Raw genomic sequence first — 13,697 nt, 5'->3', positions numbered from 1 at the left:
TTGAACTTGGAAAATGACACCACCTAAGACTCGGAGGTGAACACCCATTGGAATTTCAGCCATATTTTGAGGCTCATGTCTGAATGTGACCCAATAGAAAATGCACTATCATTTAACTCACTATGCTGCCTAAAGTTTCAAAGGCCCACGGTCAATTTTTTTAGAGGAAACCCAAGCTTTATTGATCAAATTCCCGAAGGAGAGGAATACAGAAGGGATCATGAGGTTGTAGCAACCAAACATGTCAACCCTGATCAAGAAAAAAAGAAAACTTGGCTAACCTATCAGCATCAACATTTGTAGGATGACTTTCAAAACAGGAAATTACAATTGACAAAGGCAGATCTATTGAGGACGGCAATTTTGGACTGTATCCAATGATTTTGACAGGGTCTCGCTGGATTGTGTGCAGGAACTGAAGAGATGTCTTCACTTTGGGCTTTAAGGGTTGAGTGGGACTGTAATTTTTAGCCGATGGTCCAGGGCTTTTTCTATCTGGGCCTACTTACTAGTAAGCGTGGCCTCTGCATTTTATCGCCATTGGGATACGTGGCATTGTCAGCGCACGGTAGACCGGGGAAAGGGGTAGGCTGAGGCGGCAGTCTATGGTTCTCGCGACGATCACGAGGGCATTTGCGCCTGCCGCTCACGGTGCCTCGCATCGCTTCCTCCCTATGATTAGTTTCATGGTTTGTGCCAGTTTTTTTTGACAAATTTTGATGGTACTCCTTCGTATCGGCTTTCTTAGCTCTGCTACAAGGTATGGTACTAACTGTTTCTTCGGTCGTTTCTTGTGGCATGCAGTGGCGGAGCGCGAACCAGATATTACGGGGAAGGGCAAATGAGAGTATATTACATAGAAAAGGCTAGGGCGAGCAGAGACATCGGAGGATTATATTAGCACAACAATTAGCAAAAAGATAAGCTTATTTGGTAAATTTTCCTCCATGAGTATTGTTCATCACCAAAATCCATGAATGTTTTTCATGCAGCTCCCAATTCAAGATATTTCATCCTGAAATTTTACACACGTACATATTACATCCTTCAAGGAATCTCACATGTGTAAAAGAAATTCAGAAAAAAATTAAAACTGGACATTTGAGTTTTGGAATTTTCAAAATTAAGCCTCCATCGAATGATAGAAAAACACAATAATACAAAATGGCGGGGACAAGCACCAATCCACCATGTCCCACTTCGTGCGGGCATGCACATGGCTGGGACGGACCGTTGCCTTTTCCCATGGCGTTTTCTGTGCAGCATCGCATACACGATGGGACAAAACTGGGCTCACCGTCACGCGGAGAGTTGCCCTAGTTTATTCGTGTGGTCAAATTATATCTCTTATTATTTTACCTGTATAAAACGAAGCATGTCGCTTATTTTTTAAAAACATTGGTACATTGTCGGCAAAAAAGTTGCTCAGAACATAACCACACACGTCCATTTATTGGGAGAAACAACATGAAAAATGTACTGTCCCACAATCATACGAATGTAGGAAGAGAAAATTATGTTTCAAAACTAGAGCTTGTCCCACCAGTCTAAATCGTACCTTGAACTCTAAATCCCCAAAACTGATAACATGCATGTCACTCACTGATCCTGGTTAATCCCGGGCACTGGTTAATCACATGATTGCGGGAGAAGGATGATCCAACGGTGGTGCACGTATATTCTTGAGCAGAACCTCAAGGTTGGCCAACGATCTGCCACCAGGTCGCGTCGTCGCACGGACGGCGATCTCCTTCCACTCTATCGCCTTCCGCCTTATCTCCCTCCCCGCCTCGCCACCACCCATCACCTCCCTTATCCTCTCCTCCACCACCTCCCGGCGCACGTCGTCGCCGACCTCCAACCCGACGCCCCACTCCACGCACGCGTAGCGGCAGTTGGTCTGCTGCTCGGCGAAGAAGGGCCAGCCCAGCATTGGCAGCCCGGCGGCGAGCCCCTCCATCATCGAGTTCCACCCGTAGTGCGTCAAGAAGATGCCCACGGCCTCGTGCCGCAACACCGCCTCCTGCTCGCACCAGCTCGCCAAGAAACACCTGCCCTTGGTCGCCTCCAGGAACTCCAGCGGCAGCACTGCGGCATCGCCCTTCATCAGGTCGTTCCTCACGATCCAAAGGAAGTCGTAGCCGTAGTTGGCCAGCCCCCAGGCGAACTCCACCAGCTGTTCGCTGGTCACGGTGGTGATGCTCCCAAAGTTGACGTACACCACGGACCGGGGTTCCCTGCCGCGGAGCCACTCTAGGCAGGACCGGTCTTCCCTCCAAAGGCTAGGACGAATCGAGGCGAGCGGATCGCCGCCGTCGGGGACCAGCTGCTCCACAACAAAGTTGAGTAGGCCGATGGTATAGACCGGCGGGGTGAGGATGGCGCGCATGGCGTCGAGCGCCGGCTCCTCGAACTCGTCAAAGGTGTTGACAATGATGGCGTCCGCACGGCTCGCCCGCTCTAGCTCGTGTATCATAAAGTTGAGCAGGATGTCATCCCGATCTGTGGTGCGGACGAAGGACGGGAAGTCGCGGAGGCGCATGTGCTTGCTCATCCCGAGAGCATTTGTCACCGGCGTATCCAAGTAGCCGTTCGTCAGTTGCTCTTCACCTGCTCATCAAACCGAACAACAGGCATTCAACCTCGCTTGTTACTACACATCACAAAATAAAATCTATGCTGTGACAGAGGTACGACATACACCCACTTCAAGAAGTTTATTGGTACCTTTGAGAGGAGTAAGGCCCTGGTCTATGAGGAAACGGAAGTTGTAATAACCCATGTAACCGCAGGCGCGCACGGCACGCTGAGCTCCGCCGCGGCGTCCACCGCGAAGCTCATGATGCTGTCTGCGACGACACACGTCACCGGCGGCGTCCGTGTTGCACTGTTGTTGTTGAGGTCACCAAGCAGGTTCTTCAGGTGGGGGAGGCAGGTGGTCATGGTGGAGTAGCAGATGGACGTACGCCTGGTCCTGGGTGGCGTCGGGGTCCGACGGCGGCAGGCCGTCGGGGATGGTGACGAAACGGAAGTCCGCGAGGCCAGCGACGGCGCCTGGGCCGCGGGAGCGGACGAGGCGCCGGTGGTTGTGCTCGGTGTAGACGAAGGTGATGTGGAAGCCCCTGGAGTTGAGGACCTTGGCCAGCTTCATCATCGGGGTGGCGTGCCCCTGCGCCGGGTACGGCACGCATGCCGTCGCTGGGGATGGTGCCGATGCAGATCGAGGCTCTGGTTTTCTGGCAGGAAAGAAAAGAAATTCAAGCTTTCGTACGGTGCAGAGTGAGTGGGAATCTAATCAGTGTGTGGGCAGCGTGGACAGGGACAGGATAACTCCTCTTTTGGTGGTTAGCACTCACCATTCAGCGTACTGTACCGCTAGTTCTTAGGCACGTGAAGACCGACGACTGGCATGTGAGATTCCAAGTTTGAGGGCTTTATTTTTTAAGAGTGGGGCCGTATCAAATAGTGCACCATGATTGTCTAATTTAGATCCGGTCAGCAGTGACGTCGTTCATCATGTTTTCCCTCTGTCTCGAATTACTTGTCGGTGAAATGAATGTATCTAGACATTTTTTTTTTGAAATAGAGAGTTGTATTAATTAAGTAGAGAAACATAGTTCGTACAATCGTGCAAGGCCTCACTCAACACGCAGGTTGGCACAGAGCCTTGCATAACCCCACCACGCAACTCTCTACGCCCCAACTGGGCAAGACTATGAGCTAACCTATTGTCCCTTCTATCTACTTTGCAAACTTTTACTTCTCTGTTCCCTTTCATGGCTTGAAACTCCTTTACAATTGTTGCAACCTCCGATCTATCAATAGACGAGAGGATAAGCGCCTTTGTCACCGAGCTGCAATCCGTCTCGATGACTAAGGGTAGATTCGTCCCCGACATTGCCATCCTTAGTCCTTCTAGGCAAGCCATGGCTTCCGCGCAGTCCGCTCCATTGCACCGCGGTATATAATCCCAAGCTGATAAGATAATTCTTCCATCATGATCTCGAATCACAGCTCCCCAGGCTCCACTCCTATTTTCCTCCAAAAAACTTTCATCAACATTGACCTTAGCCCATCCGAGCTCTGGCATTGTCCATCCTTTTTCCTTTGTATGATCATGTTGTTGCACTGATGGCAAGTTAACCATCGGACTTTTCCCTTTTCGATCTATCTCAGAAGTTCCCTCCGCAATCAAGCGGATGTTTGCAAGGTAGTTTTGCAGAAAACGAGCAGAGTGGGAAATTTTCGCTTTACCTTTTGCGAAGATCGCGTCATTTCTATGGTGCCAAACACGCCACCAAAATAGCATAAATTTTTGTTTCATATCTTCACTCACCTTATCTAGCAAGATTAGGACCCAATCCCTTCCAGTATATTCTACTTCCTGCTCAGGGGGCAGGTTCCATGCCTCCTTGAGTTCGTGCCACAAGGCCCTTGCAAATGTGCATCGATGTGCCATATGGAAGCCTGTTTCATCCTCGGCCCCACATACATTACAAATCGGGGTGAGGCCCGGGATGCGACGAAATCTATTAGTTTGAACCGCCAGTGACTCTGATGCTAGTCTCCATGTAAAAATACATACTTTTTGGGGTACATTTGTCTTCCAGATATTATTCCAAATACTGCGATCTCCTTGGGTATTGTGGCTGGACCCAATCACCCCAGAACCCTTTTCGTCCATGGCTAACCGATATGCGCTATGAACACTGAAAATTCCATTTTTTTCGGGCTGCCACGCAATATAATCCTCATCATCATAATTTGGTAGTCGGATACTTAAAATATCATTTGCGTCTTCGCGTGTAAATATACGCATGATGTAGTCCTCCTTCCAAGCGTGACTCTCCTGGTCGATGAGGTCTGCTACCCACCGAGTTCGGGACCTTGTTGGGTTCATGTTTATTTTCATGTTTCCTCTCGGGATCCAATTGTCTCTCCAAATGCGAACACTATTTCCGTTGCAGATGCGCCAAATACATCCTTTTTTAAGGAGTTCCAAACCATGCATGATGCCCTGCCAACCCGGCGACGCATTATGAATAAACGCCGTGTCTAGCAGATCAGCCCCATGGTAATATTTTGCCTTAAGTACTCTCGCGCACAAGCTGTCAGGATGTGCAATCAGTCGCCAGGCTTGCCTAGCGAGAAGAGCCTGGTTAAAAACTTTAAGATCTTTGAATCCCATACCTCCTTGGCTTTTACGTTTTGTAAGTTACTCCCCACCAAAAGTCTCTGGTCATGTGCATGAGCTCCTCACAGAGGGTTGCTGAGAACTTGAAGACACTCATTGCAAAAGTGGGAATCGCTTGGGCCACTGATTTAATTAGTGTCTTCTTAGCTCCACTGGAAGAATATTTTTCTGTCCAATCATTCATTCTTTTCCTCGCTTTATCTAGACATATTTTAGCTCTAAATACATCCACTTTTATCTATTTCCACGACAAGTAATTTCGGACGAAGAGAGTACTTTATTGTCTAATTGTGCTGTCAAATGCATGTGATTGATGGATGAAGAGAGAGCGAAAAGAAAGAGAAAATGTGGTCCAGTGTGAGCCACATCCCCATATCCTCATATTTTAAAACGAACTAGAAGTGTGCCCCGCGCATTTGCACGGCTAGATTTTATATACTCCCTCCGTCTAGGTGTGTAAGTCATCTTACCAAAACCAAATAATCCCAAAACATTTAGGCGCGGTACATTAACTCTCATCTCGTTCCTTGTTTCGTGACATATCAACCAATAAGAGATGTGGGTCATGCATGCTTTAAATGATTTGGGACTACCAAACACGACATGCATTGGTCAATTCGTTGCACGCATTGTTATTAATTAGCAAAAACACATTAAGTTCTCTCGTTTTCCCCTCCACCTTGGTCACGGTGCGCAACGTAAAATGACTTACACACCTAGACGGAGGGAGTATTTTATTTCTTCAAAAGATATTCGATTAACTATCATTCAAATATGACCGACATATATGATTTGTAGAAACACAGCCACGATGTGGTGAACATGTATCTATATGAATTGTCTTGTGTTGTCGGTATAAGATTATAAAAAAACTGATAGTATTAGTGCTTTTGGCTCATGTTTAAACCATGGACTTTGTACTAATCTTGGACTTTTCCTATTGCATATTTTCTAAAGTAACCAAAACAATGTCATACAATGTGAAAATCGTTGTAGAAGCAATCTCAAATGGAAAAAGTGTCGTGCTTGAGGTTAGTTGAGGCAGTCATTTAGCTGTTTGTCATTGGCTATACGACGATGCTGTTTTTGCAAGATATATCCAAATTAGTTGAAGCAAGCTCATCTCACTTAAAATTACTTTGACAAAAATATAAACATTATATCTCCCTGCTTCACGGTTCCATCTCCCCGTCTCTTCATATCATTTTTCCTACATGTGTCTCTGGTACTTTAAGCACAAATAGAATGCCTTATTTATATACTTCACATGGATTATTTTTACAACAGTTTTTGCTAAAACATCCTCTTAGTTACTCTCTTCTTAACTTCAGTTGTGACTTGTGCACATTGTTGTGGCTTTTCACTTGCACATGGTCCTAGCTTATTTGTGTGGAGTGGATGAATAAATTAATTGTGCCGCCATAAATAATGTATTTACTAAACTTAGCTGTGTACATATATTATTTCCCAAGTAAACAGCAACGTGTGACTGTATTAGATGAATAACAGGAGTGGGTTCAAGAGTATAATCAGCAGAGAATATATTCTGAAAATAAGCTTTGGTCGCGGCCCCCATGTCATCTCCGCCATGCTCAACTCCATGCAAGTCTACTAATTTCTTAATATATTTTTCTTCTTGCTCGCCACACTGACATTGCATGGAAAAGCTTTGTATTACGATCTCCCTCCTTCAGCCACTAAATCCTTGATCTGTGCATCCACATCATCTCCTCGTGATACAACAACTCATCCATTTTACCTTATTCTTTTTAATCTCAGACCAGTCAATGTTCATATTCATGAGCTCTTGAAGCCTCGTTCGTGATATTTTTCCATCTCCCGCGTTACACTACTGAATTTTGTCCCGCTACATTGATGCAACGAGCTCATAAATTTCGCCAGTGCATGTCCAATATCACCCAGAATATTTGCAATTATTTCAGGATGTATTTTGTAGCGGCATCTCCATTTACATTACTGACAACGCACATGGACATATCTGGAGGTCAATATTCAATACAACCTATATAGATACATTTTCTTTTGGAGGTCTTAATATTGACATCTCCTTAGCCATATACAACCTATAATACATCTCCTTTTGGAGGTCTTCATTTTATTGCACCGAGGTAACGTAATCACTCGTCTCATACATTTTTATCGTGCTATATATGGGACGTGGTTTGTGTTCTTTGACTTGACTGACGTGTGCATGCATGCATGCATTTTTACAAACGCGCACACAAAGTATAAGTACGATACGCATACGGTAGTATATGCAATTTTGTAGTAGCATAGATTTCTCCCTGAAATCGATCAGCGTGGAGAGCGAAGCAGCATGGTCTCGATGGTGATTCCCGGCCCGAAGGCCAGCATGCGCCCCACTCCGGCAGCAGATGCCCACCATCCTCCTCCTTCCGACGCCGGCGCAGCTCGTCGAGCACAAAGATGATGGTGGCGCCACTCATGTTGCCGTACTCGCGGAGCACATGCCGGCTGGCCGCCAACTTACCTGGCTCCAGTTTGAGCACCGTGTCTATGTTATCCAGGATGGGACGGCCACCCGGGTGCACCGCCCAGAAGAGCTCGTTCCAGGAACCCGGAGCATCCCCGTCGAATGCGTCGAGGAGGCATCGCTCGACGTTCTGTCCGATCAGCATCGGCACCTGGATGGCAAGGTGGAAGTCGATGCCGCCTGCCGTGGCCTGCATGCCGAGCACGTGCTCGGTCCTTGGGATCGTCGTCTGCGTGGCGGTGACCATCTCGAAGAGCGGGCGCTCGCCTTCGCCGAAGGGTCCGGCGCCGATGATGACGGCGCCGGCGCCGTCCCCGAACAAGCCATGGCCAACGAGGTTGGCCCCGTCGGGGCTGCCGAAGCAGACGAGGGTCGTCTCGGCGCAGGCAACGAGGACGCGTGCGCCGCGGTTGTTCTCGGCAAGCTCCTTGGCGAGGTGGAGCGCCCTGCCGCCGCCGTAGCAGCCGTGGAGGCTGAGGATGGTGCGGCAGACGGTGGGGCGGAGGCCGAGGAGTGTGGCCAGCTTGAGGTCGGAACTGGGGGCCTCCCACGCTGAGTAGGTGCTGAAGACGAGGTGGGTGATGTCGGTGGCGGGGCGGTGGCCTTGGCGGCCACGGACTGCGCGAGCTTCGGCACGGCGGTGGCGGCCATTTCTATGCGTGCGTCAGTGTCTCCCTTAATCATCGAGACGGATGGCAGCTCCCTGTCGAGGAGCTCCGGGTGGGTGGCCAGTGTCCCTCGGTCAGGTGGAAGTGGCGCTTCTCAATGCCCGTGTTCTGACCTGGAAATACAAAAGGACAAAACGCATGCATCCTCACATTTTTATCGCAAAAATGCTACATAGACCTATGTTTTGTGAAAATGTTACATAAACTTACGATTTCGCCAACTAGTCATCTCCCCCATAAATTTCATGTGGTTGGCCTCACCTACTAATGAGCTCTTACGTAAGTTTCTTATAAGTAGTTTTACCTAGGTGTAGCAAAGCTCCCTCCCCTTCTTGAATTTCACAGTGTGGGTCTGGGCCTATTTTTTCCAACCGAATCAGGTTAGGTCAGCACCTACGTAAGTTTTGTAAGAATTTTTACGTAGGAGTAGCAAAACTCTTTTCTTCTTCTTTTTTCATTAAAGATTCCGCTGCGAGGCGATTGGTAGTAGTTATCTCGCGTCAGCTGGCGACTAAGAAAAAAAAACATGCAGATTATTGTCAATCCAAGGGAAATAATGAATGCATATATGCTCGCTCTTGGTCACACGGAACAAGTTGTCGGCGAACACGTCTTGGGGCAGCAAGAGGTTCGTCGGGTTCGCCGTGCCGATGGCGAGCATCGACGCAGGGCCTTCACCATGCTCTCGAATGACCATCTTTCCGTTGGTTCTTGCAGCCATGGTCGATGGATGAGCACCGTATGTACGTTACCAACGTTCTTTGCTGGGTGCACTGGGGAATGTTCAACCTGCTGATGCGTCTAAGAGGCTCTGTTGGGTCATGCTTTTATAGTTTTTTTGGTCTAACTTTCAACAACCTATATTTATTGGTTTTCTTTCATAATAGCCCGAGGCTCTATGTTAAAATAGATTTAGCATTGCAAGAATATCTGTGAGAAACATAAAAATTACAATCTGGTCCATGGAAATTTCTAGGTTTCTATGACCCTGCATATGTGGTTCTTTTCTGGAGAGCCTGAGGCTCTATATTAAAATATACTAGCATTACAAGAAAAAACTCCAGAAGAAATGATATTACATCTTGGACCTTGGAGTTTTCTCCATCTTATATGACTTGGGAGCCCATGGCCTAGCCTGCAGCGAGACGAGGAAGGCCTTTGTAGCTAGGGGTTAGCTTCCAAAAACTCTTTCAAGGAGAAACATGTATGCTAGCACTAACGAAAAGATTTAGTTAGTACAAAGTTGTACTAGCTTTTTTACCCACGTAAAGTTTGGCATTAATTAATCATTATATCTTGGGAAGTTTGACAAGTGTATGTTTCCCTTCTCGTCAAAAACTGCTCGTCTACTCTTGTGATCTCATCTTTCCCACTTAACCACGAGTCTCCCTCTCCTTCTCTCAAATCCATTCTTTCATTTTATTGCAAGCCCGCAATAGAAACCAAGAAAAGTTACTAGAATCATCCACAACACCAACTGTCATTTAACAGCTAGAAAAAAGAGTACGTTTGTATCACACAAAGAGAACGGTTCAGTTCAAATGCCTTAAGGGCACAACGGAACATATGCAACACGATTCAATCGGAGTCTCTCAGGGCTAGATTGCATCCGATGACATCACCACTGACGCCAAGCCAATAGCTTAATGATTGTTTCTACAATTCCATTTTTTAATTCAGACCACAAATGAGGCCAACAATACACTGATTTTAATGGTCTCGCCGTTGTTGACGTGACGCTAAAGTTCAATGTGGCATTTAATAAATTTGCATGCACAAAATTTTCTCAATCTAAATAAGGGTCTTTGCTTGCATCTTTCTGCGAGATAGTTTATGAAAAAAAATGGAACATAGCATGCCAGACGCGGAGGGAGAAAGTATGTACCTAGATCCATGCCGTATGAATTAGTTTGGAGGAGAATGCGCAAAGACAATTCATCAACTAAGCACTTATTTTGACAGATAACTGAAGAAGGTGAATATGCAAATGTGAGCTGGGACAACAATTGCCATTTGAAAAACGGACACAGGAGTATGAGTGTATTGTTGGCTGTGTGAAATTAACTGTAGTTGCCATGCCTCCCATATATCATTAAATGTAGTTGCCATGTGTAACTAATTGGAGTTGCCACGTGTGGTCAAATCATAGTTGCCATATATAATCACCATAGTTGCCGTGTGTGATTAACTAGTTGTCACATATGCACACCTGTAGTTGCCGTGTGTGGTTAAGTCATAGTTGACATGTATGGTAAACAATAGTTGCCGTGTGTGATTAACTACTTGCCACATATGCATACATGTAGTTGCCATCTATCGCCGTGTGAGCGTCATGTGGGCGAAGAGCAGTTTCGCTCACACGTTCGGCCGAGCATCCTGTATCCATTCGGGCGAGGAGCGCCCACACGTGTGACACTAAATGATACGGCCCACACGATGTTGGGTGCTTAAAGGCTCTCGACCCAGATGGCAACTGCTTCAAAATTCGTGCAAATAAATCGAATGACATCGAGTGCATGTGGGCATGTTGATAAGGACACATATGTGGGCGTTATCATTTAGGTTTATTTTTGACAAAAAAACCTTATATATATTAACCAAATCAGCAGTACAAACACCCCTCGATAAAAAAAGATTACATCGAGTTACCTGGAGGGTTGATCCTCATCTACCACCCGAATGGCCCGACGCCACGCCCTCATTGCTGCTCCATCACCAGAGCCAACTTATCATTGTTGATTGTGGACTGAAAGTCATCAATGTGGTCTCGTCAGACAATTTGGAGAAGATGTTAACGTTGCAAGAGCCGCATATCCAAGAGCCAAACCTCCAAAACTACTCATGGGCCTCATGCCAGCCCCGAAGGCCACACTAATGTGGTGAAGATGCTGAAGTGCGAAATTGCAAAGGGAAGGTCGTCGTAGCCTTGCCGACAAACCTTGCATACCCTAGCCCAAGCAACCAGAGAGGTCTGTAGGAATCTATGCCATTGAGCCATCAATACTATTGAGATGGGATGCTTGATGGAACCATATTCATCAGGTCGACGTAATCATCATCACCACCACTAACACACCTCTGCGGGACCCTAACCCCAAACTATCTACGAGCCGAGGTTAATGCATTGATATTACCCACCCCTCACACCGCCATTGAGGCTGGCAGAGGATGGTGGAACCTGCCAGCTCGATGTTGGTGGTGTATGGCGAGACGTTGGATCTTCCTTGTCGCCTCATGGGGGATAAAGAGAAAAGTTTTGGAAACAGAAACTAACTACCAGATCTGCGGCAACAAATCACTATATAAACATAGAAAAGAAAGACAAGTTCATTGTTCCAACTTCTGGAAGTTTGGTGAAACAAAAGTGCACTGCACTAAAAGTATAAGAATTCGTGGTATTTATCTTATGTATGTCATTGTACTTATAATTCTTTAAAAAAGATATTTCTTACAAGATAAATAAGTAAATCGGATGGTGTTTCAATGTATGCAATTATTTGCTCTTAGCAGCAGGAAGTTAGCTAGGAAGTAACGTCAAGATTAGATAGTGATTGCAATAATGAAATTTTTCTATATGGAGTACGCTATTGTATGCTAATTAATTAGTGTGTGGTTGCATGACGCTCCAGAACTTGTCCTTACTAGTAGTCTATTGTCCGACATCTCAATCACCCTTTACATACGTCTTCCTCTTCTTGGACATCACTACTCAATTCATGGTTATAGGCCGCTTTAGAGAAAAAGTGTGATGTTGCTTCTTTGAAGAATGATAGTAAATGTGGGTGCATGCATGTATATATCTTGAGGTATAATTGGCTGGGCAATCTTCTTTCCTTACTAGTCTTTAAGTAAATAATAGAGAGGTAGGAGAAGTGGTCAGATCAAAGAATAATCAACCGTATTTGAAGAAGTGGTCAGATCAAAGAATAATCAACCATATTGGAAGAAGTGGTCAGATCAAAGAATTATCAATGATGTTTCACAAATATCACATCCCACTAGTTGCGGTGCAACTATACCGAGCTATTGACGTATGATACCAACTTCCATGTCCATGACACCCCTACTCACGGTAAATCCTTAAGAATATGCTTAATTATTAATATTAATTATCAAACACAAGAGGGGAACGATGATGTATGGTTAAAGAATACGCTCAAATTGAAAAAAAATTCACAAATACAATTAAAGTTCCAAACCTCAATAATTAGCGACACTTAAAAGTGAGGTAACTTTGGGAAGTCAAAAGGCAAGAGGAGTATGCCTATAATTTTACCAGTGCCATTAGATCTATTCCTTTTAAGTATCTCGGAATACATATCTCTATTATTCAAAGGGTGATTCCTTGTTTCGCTTCCATGGCTTCCATCCCTCCTAGCGATAGATGCCCCTCTCATGGATTTTTTTTCAAACCACGTGATAAGTCTCATTATTATTATTCCGAACCGACCCCACCTCCTCTTTTCTGGGGTAAGAAATCCCTTCCAAAGCAACCGACGAAAATCAAATAAATCACCAATAGCAAGAAATCCCTTGCAAGCAAACAACAAAATCAAACCATGTAATTTCATGTACACAAACTCAGACATGCCATATCTTACCATATGAATTCTCTCCCCATATCATATCTCAGTCTCAACCCAATCAAAATTCTCATATGCGGAACCACTAAAATAAAGTAGCCCCTGTTGAAACGTATGGGTATTTAGCTAGTGCATGTTAAATAGCTAGATAACATCCGGGAAGGGGTCAAGGAGAAAGTAGAAGCTGAAATTCCTATTAGGAAATGGGGCTAGTTTCCATTGGTGAGAGGCTTCTCCTGTTGGAGACTTGTCCTTACTTGTACTAACGATTCCATGGGTAATCCTTCCTACTAGTTGCATTTGCGGCATGCTGATCATCCTATACATACGTGTTCCACTTCTTGGCCTTCACTACTCATTGGCCGCATGGTCAGAGGTCACACACTTTAGTAGAAAAGTGTTAAAAAAATCCAAGGCGCATAGTCAATCTACCGAGAATTAAGCAATCACATGAGGCACTACACCGAAATTTGTTAACGAGGTTCACCATCATGGCTACATCCCCGGGGCTTGACTACTGGCGCTCCTACCCATGATACAACCCCACTAACCATGACCGACCACCCATGAGTCCATCAAGATTCATTCTGGACACCTGGGCTATGATACCACTTGTTGCGCAATACAAGGTCCATGGTGACCGATGTGTGTGTGGGATTGTTGGGTTTAGTCCCACATCAGTTCTGGGGGAGGCGGAACACGACTTATACGGGTGTGGATGTCCCTTCCGATCTGCT

At 45.7% G+C, this 13,697-nt stretch overlaps 2 pseudogenes; both read right to left on the bottom strand.

Annotated features, from left to right (window-relative positions):
- Positions 1-1,421: 1,421 nt before the first annotated feature.
- LOC119361811 lies at positions 1,422-3,469 on the bottom strand (annotated as a pseudogene).
- Positions 3,470-7,272: 3,803 nt separating this feature from the next.
- Positions 7,273-9,098, bottom strand: LOC119360260 (annotated as a pseudogene).
- Positions 9,099-13,697: the final 4,599 nt, after the last annotated feature.

This window comes from Triticum dicoccoides, chromosome 2B, assembly GCF_002162155.2.
Source record: "Triticum dicoccoides isolate Atlit2015 ecotype Zavitan chromosome 2B, WEW_v2.0, whole genome shotgun sequence".
In the NCBI taxonomy this organism is placed as follows: Eukaryota; Viridiplantae; Streptophyta; class Magnoliopsida; order Poales; family Poaceae; genus Triticum; species Triticum dicoccoides.
This window is presented reverse-complemented; position numbering and strand designations above follow the sequence as displayed.